The sequence below is a fragment of the Numida meleagris genome, chromosome Z, assembly GCF_002078875.1.
Source record: "Numida meleagris isolate 19003 breed g44 Domestic line chromosome Z, NumMel1.0, whole genome shotgun sequence".
NCBI lineage: Eukaryota > Metazoa > Chordata > Aves > Galliformes > Numididae > Numida > Numida meleagris.
The window spans coordinates 21742315-21758579 of record NC_034438.1 but is presented as its reverse complement, the minus strand read 5'-3'; the positions used below and the strand labels follow the sequence as shown (position 1 = coordinate 21758579).

Genomic DNA, 16265 nt, shown 5'->3' with positions numbered 1-16265 from the left:
TGGCTAATTGCGGTTGCTGGTGAGAATTACAATTTTCAGAGTAGCTGTCCTGTCAAAATAATGAGTTGCTTCAGGGCCAGGTGTCACCCAGGCAGACTCATTGCAGAAACTATAGCAATGGGTGAATATCACTGCTTTGCCTGCTCCAAATCAAGAGAAACAAAAGCACGTTGTCTATTTTATAGACGGATTAGATTGAGAGATGACATCTTTTCTTTCATCTGGCTGTGTCTTTCCATCTCCTTCACCCAGCTCCTCCATATGCACTACCTACAAACATTCCCCGTTTGATATTTCCATCCATAAAAGCCTTGTGAGTTGGCTGACAGGCTTTTCAGATATCACGTGCCCTGTCCCAGTTCATCAGTGCAGGAGGACAGAAATAGATACATAAGTATGGCTGCATCCCCACCTCACCAATCATCTCAGCAGTGATGATAGGCCAAATGAAGTCTTTCCACTCATTAGATTCCTGTGGTCTACAATTTGCCAAGAGTTTGACCACAACTCCCTGGTGTCTGTAGATGACTTCTGTGATTCCCAGGTGGTCTCTCTTCGAAATACATCCCAGACCTGGGCCTGGTTATCTTCCCAGAACAAATGAGACTGACACAGCCATGGGCTCCAAAGATAAGTATTTATTGAAGAATACACTGGTTTGATGTAGGAACAAAGGACAGTGAACAACCACTACTTGTGGAGTCTTAGTGAACCTGAAGAGATAACCACTCCTTTTTGTTTGGGGACAGCAGAAAAGGAAGGCATTTATTATCTTTTTTCTTAGCCAGAGAATTGCTTTAAAAGTAAGAACTTATAAAGTGGTAATTTTCCTTATTTGAATATTAGAGCTGCTATCGCATCATTATCACATAACCTAATCCCCAGCAGCTCTGCTCCCTCCCTTACCTCTTCTGGCCAGCTCTGCTCTGCCATCCCACAACGCCAGGTGCCTTGAGAATTAAGACAGTAATTCTTACTGTGACATTAAGATAAATATCAGCTTTTTTTAACAAAAGCCCCTTTTCCGTGAAATTTGATACCATTTCATGATTTGATTCTGCAAGAGCACCCAGCTGAGCCCTGAATCAATATAGAATTCATTAAAGGACCTGAGCACAGGCTTGCTGTCTAAGCAGAAGGTGTCTCTGTATTTTCCTCTTTCTGCCATACTGCCAGCACAGCTAGGTATGAAATGTGCAGGAAATAATTAATAAATCAGTGGAAAGGCTTGAATCTTTTCCTAATATTATATATAGAAAGATGAAATACAGGAATAGAACTACAAGAAGCAGGGAGGGAGAACTGGGGAAAGGCAGCAGATGTTGTAAAAGATCTACTTTTGTGCTCCCTGTGCACCAGAAATGTGCAGACGTATGTTGGCAGAGCTACAGTCGGAGTCCACAGCAAGGCTGTATCTCGCACATCTGGAAGCTATTTGGCAGATTGTAGAGTTCAAATGTTTTCTGCTTCAGCTGGTCGCAGACATACCTTCCAGTGCCAGGCCAGGCGTGGGACAGCTCAATGTACAGGCTCATTGAGGAAGGCGTTCACCACCACTGCAGTGTGCTCACTTCAGCTGCTGTCAGAGGCAGGCCTGGGCAGGGGCTTGCTCTCCCCCGCTTGGCTGCATGGATCCAGTAACAGTCAGTAATGAGGATGATAATAAAGAAACTGGGAGGAGAGCAGGGAGAAGAAAACAGCACCACAACCCAGCAAAGCCTGGCTTCATGTCAAGAAACAGAATGTACTTGGACAAAATCCATTGTGTTGAGTTAATTCAAGAGCAGAGCAAGCCATTCAGGAAATAAAAAGGTTTGCACTGCATGAGAACATGCAAAGGTCACATCAGAGCTGATGTCCTTTGTGCAGAAATGCCCGTATTTTAAAAATAATAGGAAAATACAAGGAGAAAGGAAAGGTTGGGACCCCTGCCCTAGAGGGGCAGCCATCCAAAGCCTGCAGAGAAGCTGGGTATGTGGCTGGGTACAGGGCCACTGGCAGTGCACTGTCCCAGTGTAGGAGCTCTCAGCAGCCAGCAGAGGTTAGCTCTGCTTTGGGAAGGAGCCTTCCCTAGCCGGGATGAGCTTCTGGCTGTTTCCACTGTCCAGCTAACTTTGTTCGGCCACGTGCTGTGTCCAGTGAGGAAGTAAGCCACAAGTGAGGTGTGAGGTTTGCCCCTCCAGGCTGAGGCCCCTGGTGTGGTGCAGCCTGCGGGGACCTGAGCACCACTCCAGCATCTCTATGTAGGCACTGCAGTTATTGATCTCTCTCCTGGACCAGGTGGCCAGGCATGTAACCTGTTTAGGAAATATTGGATGGCGGGCTCTGTCTGCTGGGCTTGTGCTCTGAAGAGGGAGGACGCTGCTCACCCACCAGCCTCATCGTGGAGCCCTGCACTGATGTTTTCCCTGGATAAGCATTTCCACATGTTTTGATAGCTTCTCCAAAACTAGGACCCATCCCAACCTGTCCCTTGGCTATCTGAGCTGCAGCCTGGCACTGATGTGGAACTGCACTATTTCTTCAGCTGACACAACAAGAAGGTCAGTCAAGAATGAAAAAATCCCGGGAGAAACACTGAGATATTTTATATCAACCTCAAATTAGCAGCCAGATAGGACTTTCATACCACTAATCAAAATACAGCCAAGTCAGGGGAAGAGCCTGCAATTGTGGCATAACAGAAATTGAACCCTGGAGCAAATATAAAATATATATTTGGGGTGGCTGGAAAATCCCAGCAGTCTGTGACCTAGATAATTAATCTTTGTCTTACAAACAGCTTCACCACAAAATACACATGACCATAAGTATCAAATGCACTCTGCTTCAGCCTGTTTTTTTTTGGTGTAGCAATATCTAATGTGGCGTGGTGCTATGGAGCTGGATGTCCTCCCATGGAAAAATGGGCTTAGCCATAACATATAAATGCACTGTCTCAACACAGTATATTATGTCCACCATCGTTGGTTTTGTGGAATAAAGGAAAATTGTTTTAAAATGTTAAAGTACCCACTTGCAGCACTTGCAGTACCTCCAGTTTGCTTCATCTAAATGCTCTGACTACAGAGCAAGGTGCAAGTGGTTACTTGTTAATTTTCAGTCTAAGAGGAGTGAGAGTGCCTGCAGAACAGAGCCAAAGCACTGCTCCTCCAGCATGGCAGCTATGGAGGATGCCTCAGGTAGGATGCCTCAGTCCTCAAAGCCTGGGGACAAGAGCACCGGGAAAATGTCACAGCATGGCCTGAGGAACAAGCCACCTCTGCCAAGGCCTGTAAAGGGGAAAGGGCAGAGGCACTGTCAGCCATTTGCCTTGACATATCTTCAGAAAGACCAGAACCACTTCGAGCTGATGTGACTGAGCTTTCAGTTGCAGTACAAGCAGTTGGGCAACTTGCTGCAGCTTGGCAGTGGAGATGCTGGTGGCTGCAGGGTGCAAAGACCTAAGAATATGAAACAACAACAATGCCTGTGGACAGAGGGGAAAATCTTTTATTACACCTACTAAACAGTTGGAGAGACACACACCAGTTTTCAGTATTCAAGAATTTTCTCAGGTCTGAAATGAAAGTGTGATATCCCAGGGGAGACCCACAACTCATGGGAAAAGGAAATATCTGAGAAAATAACTGGATCTGGAGAGCTGGTTGATTATCCATGCATATTTGATAAGTAGTAAGATCACTGTTTACTACTGCAGCACCTGGCCAGGGGAAGTAGGCAGCCAGTGCTCACTCAAAGCCAGACTGAAGCTGCCACACTGCACTGGGCAAGGCAGACCCTGCTGATGGCCAGGCCAGGATGGAAGCATGCGCATGCTGGGGACACCAATCAAGAGCTGGCACCAGAGATGGGGTTCTAACCCTGGGGCAGGAAGAGAGGTCGGGTCTATCACTGATGCCTTGAGGGACTGACCATCAAAGGAGTGCTTGCAGTGGCAGCTGTCCTTCTCAGCACTCCGGTGAATGGCCCTGCACATCCATCACATACCATTGCATCTCAGCACCACTGATAGGAAAACAAAGGAAAAGCCAAGAATTTTTAAAGACGTTTTGACTTCAGGCATGGATAAGCAATCTTTGTTGTGTTCCCAAGCTCCAAGTGATTTCTGAAGAGCATGGTGATGTCAGCACCTAGTGTTGTTCCTGACCCTGGTGGAAGCTGAGTCCATTTGCAAAGCTGCCCTACCTGGAGACGCCCCAGGAGCTCCAAGAGGCAGTGCTTGGGACCTCATAGTGAGTCCCTGCTGCAAAACACACAATGGTGGGTCCTCTTGTCCATTTTATAATTCTGAAAAAAGAGAGATACAAGATATAATGTTATTTTTTCCAGCTGCCAGCAAAACTTGCTACATCTTAAAGGGCAACTTCTTTGAAAGAGTAAGAAAGCCCTGTAGCCAACCTCAGGTACACTGATGTAGTTTTATTCCTGCGGAGATAAAGATCCAGCAGCCCATGAAGAAAGCCATACAGTCCCTTGGAGTTCCAGGCTAACTGAAATTTTTGCTATTGGCATTGAGCATCTCCAGAATCAAGTCCGCCATATTTACAATGAGGTATCTGACTTCATTCAGATTGAAAATGAAACCACCAGCTGTCTCTTAAGTGAATCGCAGGGCTTTCTTGGAAAAGCAAGACACCAAATAATCTCACAAGATATTTTGTATCTTTCATCTTTCCTAGGATGTTATCGACCACAATGCTCAGCAGCACATCCTCCTTCAAAGGAAAAAACTGCTTCAGATTCAGCTCGGGAGGAAATGTCTGAAGTGCTGCTACAAACACAACCATGCTCCTGCTTTGTGGGAAATCAAAGGGAGGTTGAAGAGCAAGCTTCGATCCGCCTCCACTCTGGTTCTCGCTCTCCACCCTCCTCAGGCCCCTGAAGCAGGAGCAGTTCAGCAGGGATCGTTCCCTGAAGGCAGTGCTCCCCTTTTGTGCTCATTGCATCTAACAGGCGGGAGTCTGGATCTGCAGACATGTTTTAGTGTTTCTGCTGACATTGAAGTCTGATGGATACCTGTAATTTCTCCTCTTTTCCCTTCCATTTACAGCAAGTTTTTCTTAGACACAGCCCATTGTCAGCACCTCACTTAAGTCTCTGTTGCAGAGGAAACAGTGTATCTGATTTCTGGCTGCTGTGTTTACCCACACCCAGCGCAGGTCTGTGTTTTGCCACACACCTCTACTCCTTTGCTTCTGTCCCGTTTGAATTTCACATATACTACATCTGCTAGACCGTTTTCCTTGTAGTGTCATGGGGGTTGTTTCCATTTAAAACATAGCTTGTTTTGCTATTGTTTAACTTGGTCCTCTGTACTATTAGATTTTTCCATGTTGAATTATGTTGGGCCATCTTTACTGAAGCTAACATCCTACTGAACCCTACTGTTTTACCTCAGTTGCTGACAACCACCTCACCCAGAGCAGATTAATTTTGCAAAAGCTGCCAGTGCAGCCAGATCATTTGCTGTGGAAGTACATGAGGTATTGCAAGGAGTCAGGGCCACTGACCCTAGCATGGCAAAGCAGAATGACAGCAGCAAGGCCTCATCTCACTCAGAGAAAAATCTGTCTTGCTTCATATCACTTCTACAATGGAATCTCAACAGTATTATAAATAATTGCAACAACTCTCGCTGCCAGCAATCCCACTGCTTTTTTGCTTATTGATTTTTTTTTTGTTTGTTTCAGACACCATGGAAATATTGTTCATGATTGTGAGGGGTGGTTACAAAGCTGCAACAAAGCATGCAGTTTCATAGATGATGAAAAGTCAGCTGTTCGCAATTAAGATCAAAGTATTAGGCCTACAAAAGGTGAGAAAGAATTTTTAAAGAGCTGTTTCAATGTTTTCAAAGTGTAAAAAAGTAGAATACTTGAGTCAAATCTAACACACTCCAAGGTAAAAATTTCCTTTCTATTACATTTCACCTGGAAAAAAATATTTTTTTCTACTGTTCAGAATTTTTTTTTGTTTGTTGGTTGGTTTTTAACTTGGTAACTGAAATGTAGTTCAGTTAAGGCTTTCATTTCTCGGGCCTCCATATTCCCTTCTCACTATCCCTACTATCCAAGTGAGTACTGTTTCAGGGGCTCTCAGTTCTAACCAAGTCATAGGTTCCAAATTACATGAGCCTCAACAAATAAATAAGAAGACAAAAGATAGCAACTTTCTTTCACTAATCAACTTTATCAAACAGTGAGAAGAGAAATCAAGAGAGGAAGCACCAGCAAGATTTTATTTATGTATTATGACTTGATCACTTCAGGTTTTCTGTGTAGGAAAATATCATCCATGACTCCTTTTGTCTTTATTATTATCTAATAATTTCATTCTGACTGATATATCAGAAGAGAAAAGTTTCAAGGGGAACTGCAAGACACATGGGTCCATTCCAAATGTGCACTTTACACTTTTATCTTCTGTACCTTCTGGGTTTGCCCAGCCCACTCAGAGTCATAGAATCACAGAATCATAGAGTTGGAAGGGACCTCTGAAGGCCATCTAGTCCAGTTCCCCTGCAATGAACAGGGACACCACAGCTAGATCAGGTTGCCCAGGGCCTTATCCAGCCTCGCCCTGAAAGTCTTCAGGCATGGGGTGTCAACCACATCACTGGCAACATGTTCCAGTGCCTCACCACCCTCCCTGTAAAAGATTTTTTCCTTATATCTAGCCTAGATCTACTCTCTTTGAGCTTGAAACCATTTCCCCTTGTTCTATCACCACAGACCCTGCTAAAGAATCTGTCCCCTTCTTTCCTGTAGCTTCCCTTTAGATACTGACAGGCCACTATCAGGTCACCTCGCAGCCTTCTCTTCTCCAGGCTGAACAGCCCCAGCTCTCTCAGCCTCTCCTCCTAAGAGAGGTGTTCCATTCGATGGGTGATTTCTGTGGCCCTTCTCTGGACACGCTCCAACAGGTCCATGTCTCTCCTGTACTGAAGACTCCACATCTGGATGCAGTACTCCAGATGAGGCCTCACCAGCACAGAGCAGAGGGGCAGGATCACCTCCCTCACCCTGCTGGCCACGCTTCTTAAGATGCAGCCCAGGATACGGTTGGCTTTCTGGGCTGCGAGGGCACATTGCCGGCTCCTGTCCAGCTTTCTATCCACCAGTACCCCCACGTGTTTTTCAGCAGGGCTGTTCTCTATCTTTTCATCCCTCAGCTTGTGTTGGTAGTGGGGGTTGCCTCAACCCAGGTGCAAGATCTTGCACTTGGGCCCACTCTCAAGCCTGTCTAGGTCCCTCTGGATGGCATCCCATCCCTCCAGTGTGTCAACTACACCCCACAGATAGGCGTCATCAGCAAACTTGCTGAAGATGCACTCGACCCCACTGTCAATGTAATTGATGAAGATATTAAAGAGTATCAGACTCAGCACCGACCCCTGTGGGACACCACTCATCACTGATCTCCATTGAGCTGCTGAACACCACTTTCTGGACTCAATCCTGCAGCCAGTTCTTCATCCACTGAACAGTTCACCCATCTCTTACCAATTTGGAGAGAAGGATGTTGTGGGGTACCATGTCAAAGGCCTGACTGAAGTTGACATAGATGACATCAGTGGCTCTTTCCTTGTCCATTGATGCAGTGACACGTCTTTGGGAGATACAGAGGAAGGATAATAGGAAACCAAGGAGAATGAAAAAAAAAAGTGTGTTTTAGTCATTAACACCTTTCTCTGATTACATCATTTCTACTTGTAAAGGAGAGGCAACTGCTCAGTAACAAACATCAAGGATTTCTCTTTATCTGCAATGTTAATTACTGCCATGGATCGCCATGGGGCCTTGGTAGCTCACTCTCACCATGAAGCTGATAAGCAATGCTATGAACGGTCTCTCTTGGGTAGCCAGGTATAAATCCTAGTCCACTAAAACATCAAATATTTTCATCCCATATTAGAGTGAAAACTAGACCTACAATATTTCTGACAGAAAAAAAAAAAGTATCACTGGTTTAAAATAATAACCAGAAAGTGAACAGACGCAGGTTTAAGTCTTGTCTCTACCTCATTCAGAAATTCAGATCTCCCACTCCTCAACTCATCTCCAGTTTGCTCATTCTGAGCCAGGTCTGGTCGTGTGCCCGGTAGGACACAGCTGCACTAAGCTGTGGACTTTGCAAGAAAACCCTGATGTGCAGACAGGATGCCCTGCTTGATCAGCAGAATCATAAACTTAGTTGAACATAGCAGACATAACATGATGGCAGATCCTGTATTTATCCTCAGTGCTTAGAGGCAAATATGCCAACTGCTTTGTCTTTTTAATGTCTTCAGTAATCATTTGCCAGCAAACAGAAGATGCAATCCTGAGGTGAAGAAGGGGAGCACTGCAGGAGAATTGAATGATTGTCTTCTAGAATTCAACCACAGTCACTTCAGATGGTTGATGTGATTAAATGGTGACTCCATCAAATCTACACAGGCTCTCTTCAATAATACTCTATGGGCTGGAGCCAATTCAGTGTAACCCATCAATCAACTGAACAGCAAGACTTTTTTTTGCCATTGTTGCTGTAATTTCTTCTAAGGGAGGAGCTTGTGGTTGCAAATGAACAGTTCAGTTACTAAAGATGAGGAAGAAGTGGAAATGACATGGCAAAACTGTCAGCTAATCCTGTACAATTGTGGCTGTTTTTCTCATGTTTGACAGTCTAGTCTAATCCCATCACATTTGTGGGGAAGTGCTCTTTGAGCAGAGCAACATCCACAGTAAAAACTGTGCACAGCTTTTCTGTGTTAAGTCTGCACACATCAGAGAAAAGTCATTGTGCACACTCTATCACTTCAGAAACAGAAGTGAGAGTGGAGGTACATGCATTGTCCGGTAAAAAATTTTTGAGCTCTGTATTGAAATGTTCTGCTGACTTGTCTAGTTGAGCAATTGTAGGCATTAGGGATGTCTCAGGACAGTGCTAGAGGAGCAGAGAGGGCAGAGCAGCTGTAGGTGGAACCTCTTCTTTGAATGGGGTTGTTAGTACTTGGAGGCTTTGGGGAGTTTTTGGCATCAGGGTCAACTCCATAACTATAGTGCAAAACCTGGCTCACTAGGACAGCTTTGGATCTTTTATTTGATCTTCACTGTGTGGAAAAAAAACATGAAATGAAGAAGCTTTCAAGCAGAGCTATGCAAGATCTTCCTGTCCCCCAGAAATCTGGAGCACACCCCTCAAGTTACCACTTTTTGAAAAAGGCAGTTTCTGAAACAACATTTCATTTCCAATCATCCAATCATTTTGTAATCAATAAAAATGAAAGCATCCCACTATTATTCCGATTTACATTTGTTTTGCTGCAACATTCAGCTTTCAATCTGGTGGGAAATCTTTCTGAAATATTTTAAAATAATTACAGTGTCTTACTACTCCTCTGTTAAATTCCTCTATCATTCTCCCTTCCTTGTGAAACTGAAATTGTAAGAAAATCTACAGGATTTCATAGAACTCTTCAGTTTTAATGGAAATGGTTGAATCTCATCTGTCCTATTGGTGTTTCTGTGTCTCTCCAAAAATGTCTTTGAAACTCTTCTGCATGAAACTCTAGAGTAATTGTGCTAAGGATGGAAGCATCATATTTCAGATCAGTATGTTTATTCAATGCACTTAGCTTAGCCCTAGATAACTGCTTACAATTTCATTCTAGTGCTTATATAAGAGAAGTAGCTTAAAAAAATATTATCTGAGAAAATAATTCCTGTTTCAGCTAGAGTATGAAGTTGTCCTTGATGGTTAAGTGCTAGCAAATCCGGTCTACCTTTCAACATGCCCAAACCACTAGATCCCACCTGGAATTTTCAAAACTCATTATCTACTCCTTTCTCTTCCACACCCACCCCCCTTTTCTTTCCTTTTGCAGGCTATGTCTTGTTCATCTGTCTCTTTACTAAGAAAAACCACCAAAGCCACATTCCCACCAATACTATTCTTAGCATTCTGTTTCCCCTCTAGAAGTCCCAGTTCATGCTACAACAAAACAGACATACACAAAATTAAATGCCAAACCAAGCCGTAGCTTGAATCAAGCTCCCAACAAGTTGCATTTTATAGTTACCTTTGTTTAGGTAGTCTACAAAGGCTGATATCACGTTGGCATCAGATGCAAAAATGGGAGCTGACAGGGAGCAGAGGTGTTCTGAGCTCAAGATAAACTCATGTTACAAGTGGTAAGATTCCAAACATTCAGCTCAGGTCAGACTCCAACCACAACTAACTGCAGAAGAAACTCCTCCCTGTTATGAAACTTCATATTTTTTTTCTTTCATTTCACCCAAAAGCAGTTGGTGTGTAATGAAACAAAAGGCATATTTCTGTGAAAAGCAAAGATAGACCAAGCAAGATAAATTTGAAGTCAGGTTATCTTCCTTTTCAGTTTGCTCAGTGACAAAATGCTTTGAGATGTTTATTATGTAGAATCATAAAAGCATATATCTCAAAGAGATTTGAAAATCTACGTTCTTCTTCACACTGTCCCAACACAGAATCATCTCCTCCAGTGTCATTACTGAGGGATGTTTATCCCAACTGTTCTTGAAGACTCACATGCAATTCTTATGCTTCATCATCATTATTATTAGAAAAACATTCTCAGTTCCAAATTAGACTCTTTTTCACTCCCATTTTTAAGCAGCTTTTTCCTTACTTTACAACAGTGCTGCACTACTAAGAAGTTTTTTTTCCTTCCTTATTACCCCACTCTCAGGAATGAAAATTCCTCGGTTTTTCACCATCAGAAGTCATTATTTGCTTCATCCTTGAGGACTTTTATTGCTTCTCAAAGGATATTCTATGGTTGATGCCTGACTTCCCTGCTCTGTTGGCAGCTCCTGAGCTGGCCTGTCTATTCACAGGGTCAGCACACCTTGTACTGCTGTCCCTAATGGCACACTATTTTTTCCCTCCCAATAGCTGGAGGATAATATTCTCTTATGTCCACCTTGTAACTAACTAAAACCCGCAGATCTCTTTCTGCTAAATTCTTGACCATTAAGTCCTTTCCTACCTATGAATATTCATCTCATTACTTCTGACAAAGCAGTCTTGAACCTGTTTTTATGGAGTTACACCATCCATTTTCAGCCCAAATAACTGAGATCCTTTGAGAATTCAAGCCTGTCCTGAGATGTACTTTCAGCCCTCCCTCCTGCTGTCATCTGCAGCTTTAATAGTCCATTTCTAGATACTTTATGAAAGTGCTAAGGGGTAGTGGTCATAAACCAGCCTCAGCCAAACTTCTCACACTGATCTTCCATTTTGATTCTATTACTTTCCAGCCTTTCTGTTGAGTAAGGTAGATTTAGCGCTAGTGAGTTAACCTACATCTCCTCTCAGATTTTAAACACTGGTCCTCTCTTTTGTATCTACTGCAAGTGATAGAATTAAGGATATCACTAATGAGAGATGAGATTTTCTCAAACAGAAGCCATCATGCAGAATTAGAGAGACTCATGTTCAAGGAAATCACCAATCCAAAAAAAAAAAAAAAAAAACAACCACTCATATTAAAAAGAATCAGTAGCAACTAACTCAACTTTCATCCAGAGGTTCATCACATGTCATTTTTAATACTTCTAAGAAGTCAAACACTAAGCCACTCAAACAGTTCCCTCTTACAACATGTGACAGATACAAAAATGAAGCTAGGGGAAATTAAAAGGTCAAGAAAATGAAAGATATCCCCCAACCAGTGTAATTAAGTTTAGAGATTATTCTTCAGGGAAGACAAAGCTGCTGGTGCTCCGTTACTTGATATTTGGATGTATGTGGCATTTTTGGTTCATCCTGGGCTTTTGCATTGTGCCAGGTGTTTAAGGCCTGGCTCTCCTGCAACTGTTCCTTCCTAATTTTGTATTACAACAGGTTCTTCATGCAGTATTCCCTCAAGCATTAAACACAATTAAAAGCATTAAAAAGATCAATGTACATTTCCAGGGTAATCTTCTGATATTTCCCCATGGACTGTCTTATCTCTGGCTTTTCCTCATCCTATTTTTTTTTTCAGTGTAAAATCTGACAATAACTATGTATTCAAATGTGTCTTGAAGATCTATGTCTCCACAGAAACACTGGAAACATTTGCAAACTTCCTGTTGGAGTAAAAACAATATGAAAGCTGAAGCTAAGTATACCCAATGTTTCTATGATTTTTTTTGTTGTTGTTCACAACAGCAGACTCTTTCATGACAGTAATCCGTCACAGCAAAGGCCAGGCTGGCTTCTGGATGCTGCACTGATGGCACAGGTGGCTACTCCCTCCCCTTGTCATCAAGAAGTCCAGATAAGGTGCTTGGCCTCTACCCATGCTGTGACCATGGGTCAACCTCCTCAATCCAGCAAGGAATTAGCTTATCCTTACTGCTGGCAGTTCAGCATTTATCAACTTCCCACAGTCAAGACTGGGCCAACAGACAAGGGAGTCCATCTGTCCTTTGCATTTACCACCACACCACTGCTCTTTGCCCTAAAAGCTTTGAAGCAAGGCATGAAAGAGTGTAAACAAATGGAAAAGGACAAATGGAGATCAAAGGTAGTGAGGGCAAGAAGATAAGATCACGTAATGATGCATGTCTGCCTTTGTGCAATTTAATGGTTACAAATCATCTCCAGAATCAGCTGATCTTCCAACGGGCTCAGGGTTACTTATGTTGTGTGTAGTGTGGTTTGGTTTTCCTACTTTTAATCAGATTTTTCTCTTTCCTCAGAGGTCTCAGCAGAAGTAATTCTGAGTGGGTTCTACCTGTGAAAGCACAAATCTTTTGACCTAGTTCAGAATGGAAACTCTGAATATGGCGCAGGAGAATTTGAGAGAGGAGGGGAGGGCTTGGTCATCTAGGGTGCCCCAGTGCCAGCCCAAGGAAAGTCACAGAGGAGATCAGATTTGGAACTGGTTGTCTAAGATGCTCAGAGATCTGGTCATTATGAATCCATTCCCGTTTTGCTGGGTAAGCAACATATTCTTGTGCTAGGGTTGCTTGGTTGCAAAAGGGGGACAGAATCATCTTTTTCTACTGCAAGTATATATCAACTTTGTGTGCAGATGAAAGGAAGAGACAACTTCAGTTATGGCAGTTGACAACACAGTACAAGAGCAAGAGCAGGAGCTTGGGGAAGGAGGCCAGCATCGTGAGTCTGTGAGCCTAGTGCTGCAAGGAGCCCATAGAGCTGCGAGAGAAACAGCTTCTAGCAAATAACAAGCTGGAGACATGGAAATCTAAGAATTTAGAAAAGCTGTAAGGTGACCCTATTTACTGTGACTAACCATTTAATAAAATTAATATCTAACCTTTTCTCTAGTTTCATGTGGATAAGCCACAACCATCTGATACAGAGATTCAGCACATCTCTGCAATCATTCCTTGCTGTGAAATCATATTATTCCGAGCTCTTGACTACATTACTATGGCAGACAGATAACTGCTGTTACGTTACCTTTTTGTGAATGATATATACACTAGTGCTTCTCTGCTTGGTTTACTATCCTTTTTCATTGTCTCTACCAAGCACAAAGTAACAAGGAACCCTACCAGTGTAATTTACTCTGCACAGTATGCTATTTTGCTAAAATATTTTTCTTTCATATGGCATCTCAAAAATAAATAAATTCGAGAATATTACTGTGGTTGAAAATCAAACTAGTTAGGTAACGTCAAATTGGCAGACACTCAGCATCCCTTAATTACCCCCCTTGTACTTATGCATTCTGGCATAGCCTTTAATTAACATGATCATACCTTTTTTTTTTTCCAGTGAAAACATGTCATTAAGTACCCAGGGTGAATGAAGACCCGTACAGAGCATTCTGTTTTCTCCTTAACAGGCTTATTTTCTATAATCCCCAAAACTCTGCTCTGAAGACAGACTAATTAATTAATTTCTGCCTGGTTCTCCCATGCCACCACAGTACACAAGTGACTCAGAAACAAGACATTACTTTTCACAGCTGCCTGGGGAGATGGGTAAGGGGCAGGGAGGTGTGGGAGGTGATAAGCTCCATCTTACAAAAGACCAACCCTGCCAGCCTCAGTGGGGACCAGGTTCTGGGGAGCACTCCTATTCCCATCCCACCCTGGATCACAGGGCTACAGCCACTGAGCTCTCATAGCTCCTACTCACCAAGAATCAACTGCATTTTAAAAAGCATGTAATCTAGCCAAGCTTAGGGAAATACCCTCAAAGCAAGAGAAGGCACATTCCAGTAAAAAGGCTCAGCCCTTGCAACTTTCTCATGCCGGCTTTTACCTGGGCAAATCACCCTCTGTGCTCTCCAGGGTTTATACTCCAACATGGGCCAGCCTTTTGGATGGAGTTTTCCAGCAGAATCAGCTTAACTGAGAGATTTGGTGAGGAAGCATTGAACTCAAAAGCTGATGCTCTATCACAAGCTACGAAGGGTCTGGAAACAGAATTTTATAATCAGGAGTACCAGATAAGTGTAATAATAAACCTTAATCCTCACAAAGAGAAAAAAAAGATGGCATGTCTGGCCACATCCAAAATTGAGATTGATTTTCACAGTCTGACAGCACAATTTTAAGTGCCATTTAGTGCACATCTGTTTTGCATATTCACATAATCAATTAGTAGTGCTACCAACAGCTAAACAAGGCTGTGCTTCGACATCAGACTGGGGAGATGGACCTGGGTGCTCTGGGCTGCAAAGGGGCCAGCACTGCCCTGGCCGCTGCCACCTCGCAGGTTCGAGAGCACAGCACTGGGGCGGCATTGACATACATATCTTGTGACATGAAGGAGATCCCATGTGCACTGGGCAACTGTACTAGTGACCAAGACCACCTCCAGCACCAAGGCCTCTCAGATGACAAAATTAACCCATGTGAATTTGGAGGTCTCTGTTTTCATGCTTAGAAGTGAGTACAGCAGTGCAAGTTTGCCTTCTCTGGTCAGTGATGATGAGGATGAAGGGCCTTGGACAAGGGGATTTTCCAGCTGTCATGTTTTAAAGTACCACAAGCTTCCATGTTCAGACCTTCTTGGCATAGTGTGATTATTAAACAGCAGTAAGTCAGAGACTTCAGAGCTCACATCATTTTCTGAAGCACTGAGATGAGTTTTTGTCCAGCTATTGCGAAAAGAGCAGCCAGACATCATCATGTTGCACCACCGAAGCAGCTTTTTATTCCAAGAGCCAGAAACTTATGAGTCTCTGCAACAAATCTTCACGCGCCTGCCTCTCAAAACCTTTGTGATTGCCTTCATTTCCCTCGGTGGCAGTCACCCCTCTTCTACAGCCCCTCACCAGGCAGAGAAGATGCCTGGAAGTCATGCCACACATTCTTACTCTCTAGGAGTCAGGTAGGCTTCCAGCTGCATCTCTTCCTTTCCTTCTGCAGCAGCTGTGAACCAGGGGAATATGCCTCTCAAAATCAATGGAAAACTGGTCAGTCCCCAGAATCAAGGACATGCTTGCATGATTTCCTGATTAGAGCTTTTCTCAGCTGGGAATGTTTTTCTCAGTCAGAGCCAGAAGCAGTTCCCTCAGACCACCATTTTTCCTTGGCAGACTGCAGTTTTGGTTAATGCTCTGTATCAATGTGAGAGTTGAGAAGGCACTCACACAGCACAGTGTGAGGCACAGGTGAGACAAATGGTTCCACATCACAGAACACCAGAATATGTTAATCTTGCTTTAAAAACTACTAAATGAGAGACATTCATCTGAAGGAATTAATGTAATTAATTAGATTCAGACACCAGGGCAATCTGTCTGCAATTCTTACCCCAGTTTACCAGCTAACTAGTGACTGCTTGCATTCTGAGCAAGCACAGACTCTTACTGAGGAAAAAGTATGCAATTTTATGATATTCTCATGGTAAGCAATCATTTTAAATCCAAAGATGAAGAAAGCTGAGTCGCTGTTGAGAAAGATATGTCTGCTAAACACTCTGAACGTGTATGTTTTTTAAGCTCCCTTCAACAAAACATGTAATCTACACTGATCAAGCAAAATCAACAGAGCCAGTAAAGACTTTTACCTCTGTTTTTATGAGCTCTGGATGCAGAAAGTGTGGCTACATCCTGGAGGGAAGAGAGTAACAAGCTGAGGCTTCCAATATTCAAATGACAAAATCTTGCGGGTGAGTTCCAGATGTCAGCCATGTGTTACGGCTTAATAGTTCAGCTCTGACTCACCACACAGCAACCTGTTACGAAACACACACGCCTGCCCCTGTGCGCGTGCGCATGCCCGTGTGAACTGCTTGGAAAGGAAAAGTCACATTTTATGTGTCATGAG

General features: G+C 43.3%; 1 long non-coding RNA gene across 1 annotated transcript; it reads right to left on the bottom strand.

Moving 5' to 3' along the window:
- Nucleotides 619-16150, bottom strand: LOC110390107. Its single transcript, XR_002433547.1, has 2 exons — nucleotides 16006-16150; nucleotides 619-4290 (listed from the first exon to the last, which is right to left on the bottom strand). It is a non-coding gene; the product is annotated as an uncharacterized LOC110390107 (long non-coding RNA).